The sequence below is a fragment of the Hyposmocoma kahamanoa genome, unplaced genomic scaffold (genome assembly GCF_003589595.1).
Source record: "Hyposmocoma kahamanoa isolate Upper Pololo Valley unplaced genomic scaffold, ASM358959v1 83, whole genome shotgun sequence".
NCBI lineage: Eukaryota > Metazoa > Arthropoda > Insecta > Lepidoptera > Cosmopterigidae > Hyposmocoma > Hyposmocoma kahamanoa.
Genome location: NW_020654175.1, coordinates 169,441 through 178,847, shown reverse-complemented (window position 1 = coordinate 178,847; position 9,407 = coordinate 169,441). Strand labels below are relative to the sequence as shown.

The following is a 9,407-nucleotide window of genomic DNA, read 5'->3' as shown; positions in this document are numbered from 1 at the left end:
AGTACTGTCTAATTTTGCTTGCTTCGCTGTCAGTCGAACAAACGAAGACTAAAGCGTGAATGACGCTCTGTATACAATTTTAACGCCCTATAAGTTCGGACACTTTTTAGCGCGGACCCGAGGTCCATATAATTGTAAGTCAATGATGTTAATACACTTATTGACGCTTAATCGGCTTGAGCTGGTCAGAAAAAAACTTTATGTCCATCAAATAAGAGTGACATTACGCTTATTGCTTCCGTTCATAGTGCTACACAAAACGTATATAGAATACCAGTGCGTTTTCTCCTGGTGTTTTAAGCGTTCTCTCCGGACACATTCCATTGAGTAAGTTTGCGCATATGACGGAGAAAAGAGAGTCACCAAATTGTGCTGTATATGACTTGAACGAGGACGTACATCATATACTGATGGAGTGTGAACGAAACGATTCTCTTAGATTTGACGTAGCTGCTATGTGTGACCAATTTAGGCAACAGCGTCTTGGCCTTTCCTTTACGAAGGTAGAAGAAGAAGAAGAAGAAGAAGAAGAAGATACTATTAAGATAGGCGGAGAATGGCTTGAAGCTAATGCAACTATATCCTGCTTCAATTCTCTTTCTACTTTGTTATGTAATTATATATAGAGCGGCGTAGTGTCGTGTTTTGTGACAAAGCTCTTTAAATAAAGAAAAAACAATGCGTTCCTAGTGTGTTGCTCCAGTTGAGTAACAATCACTTTGGGCTCTACGGCCGTTTTGTTGTAACGCCTTGCATATTTTTGTGTTTGTCACATTTTGTGTCTGTAACACAAGCAAAAATAAAAAATAATAATTTCTTCTTTTGATGCTTATATTTTATTTGTAAGGTGTTACTTTTCTGGACTATTGTTTTTAATTTTTTTTTTTATGTATTGCATGTGTGCGTTTTGTGATAAATAAACCGTTAAATGGTAGATAAATTTTAATTTTTTTGAGTGTGTGCGTTATTATTTTCCTATATTTTCACTTCTATCCCATGGACATATAGTTTTTTTCTGATCAGCTTACTGGGTCAAGAAAATCTGCAGGATGATGTAGATATGGAGAGGGAGCGCAGAGCGTTGGCCGTACGTTGTAATATGTTGTCACGCAGGTTTGCGCGTTGTGAGGGTAATGTCAAAGCCACCCTTTTCAGGGCGTTTTGTCAGACCTTCTATACGTGCAGCCTGTGGACAAATTACACTAAAGCGACGGTCAATGCCCTGCGTGTCCAATACAATAATGGTCTTAGGATACTGTTGGGGCTGCCACGATTTTGCAGCGCATCAGGTATGTTCGCGGACGCGCGTATTGATAGCTTCAGCGCGATTATTCGGAAAAGAACTGCCTCCCTGATGCGTCGCGTGTGTGGCAGTTCCAATAGCCTAGTTCGTTTGATAGGGGGAAAACGTGTCAGTGAATGTGGAAGCACTGGAACTCAGTCCACATGGGTTCCAGGGGTTTAATTTATAAGTTACTGTAACATTTCGCAAATTTAGTAATTAACACTAATATGGACTATGTCTGAAATAAACTTTTTGAATTTTGAATTGAATTAATGCGATTATATGTTGATAAGTGTGAGATAGAGTAAAACTCCTCAAGCTATATAACTTAAGCGTGGACGAAAGAAGCCTCTTCGCATGAAGTACAAATCCATTCCAGTACTTCTGGCGCACCCTGTGTAGCAATCGGCCATCAATTGCAGTTAATGCGCGAAACAACTTCATGCAGTCGAGGTCTCGGATAACAACTTCACACTTAACTGCATGACTACCGAGATCGACTCTGTTAATACGTGAAGTCGTTATCAACTTCCTTCCTTCCTCCTTTCCTATCCTTTTACCATGATGGCAAGCTTTTAGTGTATGCCATCGATGGTATAAGAAAATGTTTTGACTCTTTATGCCATAAACGCAAAATGCTAAATGGGCAGAATGCTAGATTCTCAAAATGCCCGATTATCTTAATGCCAAATTCTCAAAACGCCATATGATACTTTCAAGAAGCGCTCCACTTTGACTCGAGCAAATGCGAAATTAAGACCAAGAAGCCTGACGCGGAGAGTAAACAAATAAAGCGATGGTACAAAACATAAAATTACCCAACCTTGATGTGATGAGATTCTCATAAAAACTGCCGACTATCAGTACGTAATACAGGAAAGACGTAATCAGAAACATAAACATATTCCTTGGAACTCGTGTGAGTGAGAGAGATTTGGGACAGACGATATCCACAGATACCTACTTTACGTTTGATCCAGGTTTCATGTAAAAAAAGACATTAAGTGTTATTGCAGAACAGTAAATAGTGTATAAGTAGTGAGGATTAGGTCTTTCTCCTCCTGACGCATGAACTAATGTCCAGTAGTGGACGTCATTCGGCTGGAATAACGATGATAATGAAGCGAGGTATCTGATATTTGATTAATTTATTAAAAACAAAAATGTAGTTTCCTCTAACTACTAAAGAGCTTCAATTAGGTATTACTAGAATTTTAATAACTGGCATTTTGCGAAATTGGTATTTTACGAATTTGGCATTCTGACATTCTGCCCGTTTGGCATTTTGCGCTTCTGACATAAAGCTTCTATGCCACCGTGGTCAAAATAAAATTGTGAATTGAGCTGTGTGACTTTTCAGTTAAAATTTATAGTTACGTACTTTTGAGACAAAGGGAGTTTATAATAATAATATTCTATAAAGTTTTTAGGTAAATGTAACAGTTGCAATTAAAGTACAATCGGTTTAAGTACAGAAACGACTGAAAAATCTTACTGATGCTGTACTCTATCCTCGAATGGCGACAATCTCAAATATTTATTTATCCAAAATTACCATATATTAACTCACTAATGCAAGTTCGCTGTAGGACTTGGAAGTTGATCAGGTCTGACATCAGTTTCACCAATTTCTGCATCATTGTGGTGGCCGCTTCGGTATCATTTTCGTTGGAACGAACTGGGAACATAATGCGATTTTTAACATCTTTGGTACATGACAAATACACGGACAAACATAAACGCAAATCCTAAAAGCTATAAAAAACGACTCTTGGAGACAACTAAGCGTAAGCTATGCCAATAACTATGCAAAAATGCATGAACTTTTTCTCAATGAAACTTACGAGACTGAGATGTAGTTGCTCACTATGGGTTTCATAGGGAGGCTCAAGGTTACTCGAAGGGCAATGGAAAGACCTATGTTCGGAGTTTTGTTGCGAGATCGAATCACTAATGAGGATATCCTCAAAGGAACCAGAGTAACCGGCATAGCCTAAAGAATTGCAAAACTTAAGTGCAGTGGGCAGGGCACATTACTCGCAGAACAGATGACCGATGAGGCCGAAGGTTTTCGAGAGGCTAGATCGTTGTGGCATTCTTTGGGGGAGGCCTATATATCATCATGCTTCAAAAGCGCAACTTTAGACAACATTTTTAATTCTATTTTTTATATTCATATTCTTTATTGTACAAAGACACACGTTACAATGGACATATACAAAGGTGAGGTTATCTCTATAAAAAAAAAAAAGGTTATCTCTATAAGAGATCTCTTCCAGCCAACCCTAGTGATGAAGTCTGCGGGACTAATTATTGTACAAAATTTAAATTTAAATGTGAATAAAATATAAATGATAATAATATACATACGACAGACATACACACATACATGAACTTTATATACATAAATACACACATAAGCAGAATATATATTATAATAACAGATTATTTGTTTACAAATATGTTACCTATAAACTATCTAACGCGTTCGACAGGAAGTGCTCTTTTAATTTGTGTTTGAAAGATGCCACCGATGGACTGTCACTAATGCTAGCAGGTAGTTTATTCCACATACGAGCTGCACTTACGGTAAAAGAATTGTGAAAGAATTTGGAGTTGGATTGGGGATATAAGTGTTCTAGTGTCACAGGTACGTTTTGAGCGGTAATTGGGGGATAAGGGGGAAAAACGGGAACACAGATAATGAGGAAACTGAGGGTAATTTAAAATTTTATGAAGAAGACAAAGAACGTTCCTGTTCCTTTTATTTTTTATTTGAGTTGCACCTTTGAGGTCTTAATACATATTATATACTACATGTGTAATGCGGAGTCCTTTATTTATTACCATCATTAATTCATTAAAAATAAATTGGGGTCAGGAGGACATCATGCGGGACTTGATTTTCATTGTGCGGGTAACTAAGGATTAAACAGCAGATTAAATGGAAATCACAGTCACAGAATAACTTCTTTAATGTATTTTGTGTTGCGTATCTTCACGAGATCAAATTTAACAGTTAAGTTTAAACGCCATTACTTTGTTATTTCAATGGCTACGACTTTCCTTTTTACACAGTAAGCGGCCAGTTGTACACGAGGCGAAAGATTTCGCGCGGCCATCGCCCAGTTATCACACCTTCATGTACGTTAATGGCGAATCTGAATTGTGTTACTAGGCAACAACATTTAAATCCCTCTCAATAATACAAACGCGCGGCCGTCGCGCGGGGCACCGCGTAAACCCACTTCAAGCCAGACTCGTCCGCGTTTAAGTTAAAACGTAAAAGCTGAGTAAATAGAGCGTGTTTTGCCATGATAGATGCACGCGGGCGCTGCGCGGTGGCAACGTGGACTCCTCGCCGTGTGACCGCGATGACATTCGTGTCAAATAAATGCGCCCTGAGCATTGACTTACAAATAAATGGACGACGGGTCTAATGCAAAAACCACGAAAAAAATGTCCCAAGTCAACCTCTTTAAACGTAGTGACATGTAAAGGAATATGAAAAAGCTAAAACGTTGAATTTAAATTGTAATGTCATTGCAGTACTGTCTAATTTTGCTTGCTTCGCTGTCAGTCGAACAAACGAAGACTAAAGCGTGAATGACGCTCTGTATACGATTTTAACGCCCTATAAGTTCGGACACTTTTTAGCGCGGACCCGACGTCCATATAATTGTAAGTCAATGGCCCTGAGGGTTAATTTAACTTATTTACGGACTGATAATAATAGATTCCAGTAAATTTAGCCTGATTTACATTTGGTTGTCACGACGTTTACGCGGATTTGGTTTGGCCACTAACTTACGGAAATGGCAACTTCATAACGGATGCTAGCTACGCATAATTACATTATCCCCGACGACTGTCAAGTATGATCACTTGTGGTTTTATTATACCAAGAGCAGGAATTTACAATTTTGACGGAAAATATTATTTAAAAATTTAACGCGAGGATAGCGGTTGGGACACACAGTTACATGCAATGTATGTCTGAAAAAGTGTACAACGTGAGAAGTGTTTTCGTTTCAACACGAGAGAGCAACGAGAAAACTCACCAACAATGTTTCTAGTCATCTGTATCGCTTGAGAAGCCTGTCGACAGACTTCCTTCATGTGACTAATTGGTGATGGGAAGTTTAAGTAGCTAGGCACCTGCATCACGGAATACAGATATAAATGTATAAGTAGAAACTTCTCATGGCCTGGTATATAATGTCATTAAGTCTGAGTACATGATCTTTGGAGCCGCAGGCAAGCATAGTCCTACGTGTGCACATCCTCTACTACTTAAAAACGGTTAGCGACTTTAAATACCTGAGACACTATGTTACTGACGGCTTTAAGGATGACATGAATATGCAGCGCAAGATGAGAACACTACCGGTGAGAGCGGACATGCTCGCCCGCAGGTTCCTCATGCTGCAGTGAAGGTAACGCTCTTTCGGGCGTACTGCACACCACTGTTCGCTGGCGAACTGTAGACGAGCTACACTCAGCGCTTGCTGGATGCTTTGAACGCCTTTAGGACGCTGTTAGGGCTGTCACGTTCAGCCATGTTTACTAACACGCGAGTGCATAGTTTCATGGTTGTTATCCGTAAGAACTCGGCGTCGCTACTGAACTGAATACGTGTCAGCCCCAATAGTCTCCTTAAGAGAATTGGTGGAAGGATTGACAACCCAGTGATGCGGCAGTTAATACAGACTACAACGTCTCTTATAGAATTTAAGTACTAACATAGTTTTAAGGCCGTACCTACTAATATTATTATAATTGGATCGTTGTTCTCTGGATGAAATAAATAAATCAAATAAATTTAAAAACTTTCGCCATATTTTCTTGTTCAAAATACCACAGTGTCTCCTGACAAAAGTCTTCGATCAGTGTATGTTGCCAATGATGACTTACGGCACTGAGATGTGGTCGCCCACTATGGGCCTCATAAGAAGGCTCAAGGCGACTCAAAGGCAATAGAAAGAGCTGTACTCGGAGTTCCGTTGCGAGATCAAATCAGTAATGAGGACATCGGCAAAGGACACAAGAGTAACCGACATAGCCCTGAGATTTGCAAAATTTAAGTGTCAATGGGCAGGGCACATTGCTCGCAGAACAGATGGCCGATGGGGCCGAAGAGTTCTCGAGTGGCGACCGCGTACCGGTAGACGCGGAAAGGTGGACTGACGATCTGGTGAAAGCTGCGGGAATCCGCTGGATGAAAGCGATGCAGGACAGATCGTTATGGCATTATTTGGGCCAATGTTAAGCAGTGGACATCTTTTGGCTGAAATGGTGGTGATGATAAGTTTTAAATGCTTATAAGACTTAACACAACGATATAACGGTGACGTGCACGAAAGCAGCCTCTCTTTTCCTGTCTTGTACATCTGACGTAACCTGGGCAACAATCGGCGCGTACCTTACGCTGATTGGTCCTTTCGTTCACTTCTAATCCTTTCACTGCGATAACAAGCATTGCAGCGTACATACACTATTGATACGATAAGATAAAGAACGGTACAACATAAATGCAGTACTTTGGCAATGTAAACAAAAACAGAAGAGCAATGTTAATAGGAGAATGGTTTGAAATCACTGTGGTATTTAGTAACATATCTCGCTAACTAATGAAGGAAAATTCCGCGAAGAAGGTTTAGAAATGTGCCAATACCCGTGACCCACATTGCATCAGCGTGAGATTAGGAATTGATGGTGAACAATGATGTGGAGGCAATGAAGAAACATGGAGTCCAACAATTTTCATACCTGTTTCCCAATAGCGGCACTTCCTCGCTTGTAGATCTTATGAGGTCTAACACCAGGTCTTGCGAAAGAACTGAAAATCATAGTTGTGTTACTGTTATGATTATAGAAAGTTAAAAGAGCCCGGTACTGTGGAAGATTTGCCCAAGGCTTTAGTACAACTACAACAGCGGTGGTAAGCTTAGGGAAGAACCAATGCTTCTCAATGCAGATCAGATCATTTACATATATGTTTCTGGTGGCATCTGTTTAGTAGCAATGCAAAGATTACATAAAGTGAAAGTACGTCGAAGAGGGTTCTTAGGAAAATTTGCGAAGTCCCCAATCCTCACTGGGCCATGCCAGACTCTAATTGAAAGGAGACCAGCAATGGGAAGTATATAGAGTAAAGGACGCTGAGATAAATGTTTAAATTCGTCTCTTACGAATTTTGAATAATTTTGAAATTTAAAATTTTGAAACTGTGTAAATAACTGTTTTCCTCATTGACTTACAATTATATGGACGTCGGGTCCGCGCTAAAAAGTGTCCGAACTTATAGGGCGTTAAAATCGTATAAAGAGCGTCATTCACGCTTTAGTCTTCGTTTGTTCGACTGACAATGACATTACAATTTAAATTCAACGTTTTAGCTTTTTCATATTCCTTTACATGTCACTACGTTTAAATATGTTGACTTGGGACATTTTTTTCGTGGTTTTTGTATTAGACCCGTCGTCCATTTATTTGTAAGTCAATGGTTTTCCTTTATAATTTTTACGTAACGTTAGACCATTGTTGACCGTGAATCCATTTGTAGCTACAGCTGAAAGAGATTCTTTTGCGTATGCCACATTCGCTCACATTGCTGAATGTCTATTTGTTATTTAACATGTTTGCCCCAATGTATTTTTTGTTTTATTTCATAGTTTTTTTTTATATATTTTCAAGTTTTGGTTGTTGTATATGCATTCTATTCTATAGCCAGTCTCTATGCAATACATTCAAAATTCTTACTCAGATTTGTCCATGTCTTTACTGTTCCCAGAGAGCTTGTCCAATTCATCTCTTGAAACTTTTTTTATTGAATGTGCCAATCTCTTTACTTTATCCTGTATCCAGGTCCCTGATTTTCTCACTAAGTCATTACCGTGTCTTTCTCTCAGGGTTTTTTCTGAAATGGAAATAAAATTACCTTTTTGGACGCTTTCTTTTTTGATAGATATAATCTTTATTCACCACCATGACAAATACATACACATTCACATGATACAGACATTAACTTAGATGTAACACTGCAATATACAGGATGTCCGGTAAAGAATGGATAAGCCTGAAATGCCTTATAGTTGAGCTTATAAACGTTCAAAAAATATATAAAGAAAAATATATCCCTAAGATATATATTTTTTCTTTCAATTTAATTATTTTCACCTTATTTTACGTTTTCGTACACCATGACTACAAGTTAATCAATTCCTTCGGTTTTTTGGAGTCATAATATTCTACATTAACTGTGCTAATAGATAGGTAGTATATAGTATGACTAACTATGGCACTTAAATTTTTAAAAAAGTTTTATTTTATTTTTCAGTGCAAAATTTATTTTTCACAAAGTTTAAGCATCTATGATATACAAAAAAAATATGATAACCTGAGTGGCCAACTATTCTAAAATAATGTGTGCTTAAATTAGATATCAAAATGGTATAATTCATTAATGTATCTAATATAAAAAGAAAATTATTGCTATTAATGTGCAAAAGGAGTAAATTTGACTAAAAACTTAGTTTTCAAAATTGGACCACTTTTTGTCCTGAATTGAGCTTGACCATTGAGGTTCAATAAAAACAATTAGAAATAAATACAACTTTATTTACAATTTGTTTACAGCAAATGTTCAAACTGTTTGCCACCGACTCTGATGCAGGCTCTACATCTTCAAATAAAAGCCCTTTTGAGTAGCCGCTTATATCGTAGTTCACTTATTGTTGCAGCGGATGCACTGGCACGGCCATGTAAGTCTTGCAAAGACCTGATCGGCTTGATATACACAATTTCTTTAAGGCAGCCCCAATAAAAAAAAATCCAGTGGATTTAGGTCCGGTGAACGCGGAGACCATAAAATTGGCCCCAGACGGCCGATCCATCAGTCCGGGTACGTTCTATTCAAATATGCTCGAACAGGGATCGCATAGTGCGCAGGACAGCCGTTATTTTGTAACCAATGGGATTCCCTCAGCTCCTTGGGCACATCCTCCATTAAATTAGGCTGATCATTCTGGAGGAACTCCAAATAACTTTGACCAGTTAGGTTCGCCGGTAGTTCAAATGGCCCTATTACTTTTTCATTGAATGTTCCCGTCCAATAATTTAT

The 9,407-nt window shown here is 38.5% G+C and overlaps 1 long non-coding RNA gene across 2 annotated transcripts; it reads right to left on the bottom strand.

Annotated features, from left to right (window-relative positions):
- Positions 1–2,855: 2,855 nt before the first annotated feature.
- LOC113234304 lies at positions 2,856–7,114 on the bottom strand. 2 transcript variants are annotated; one of them, XR_003310785.1, is made up of 4 exons: positions 7,055–7,074; positions 5,673–5,766; positions 5,347–5,443; positions 2,856–2,963 (listed from the first exon to the last, which is right to left on the bottom strand). It is a non-coding gene; the product is annotated as an uncharacterized LOC113234304 (long non-coding RNA). The 2 variants fall into 2 exon arrangements; XR_003310784.1 differs by lacking the exon at positions 5,673–5,766 and having other exon boundaries at positions 7,055–7,114.
- Between the last annotated feature and the right edge of the window lie 2,293 nt (positions 7,115–9,407).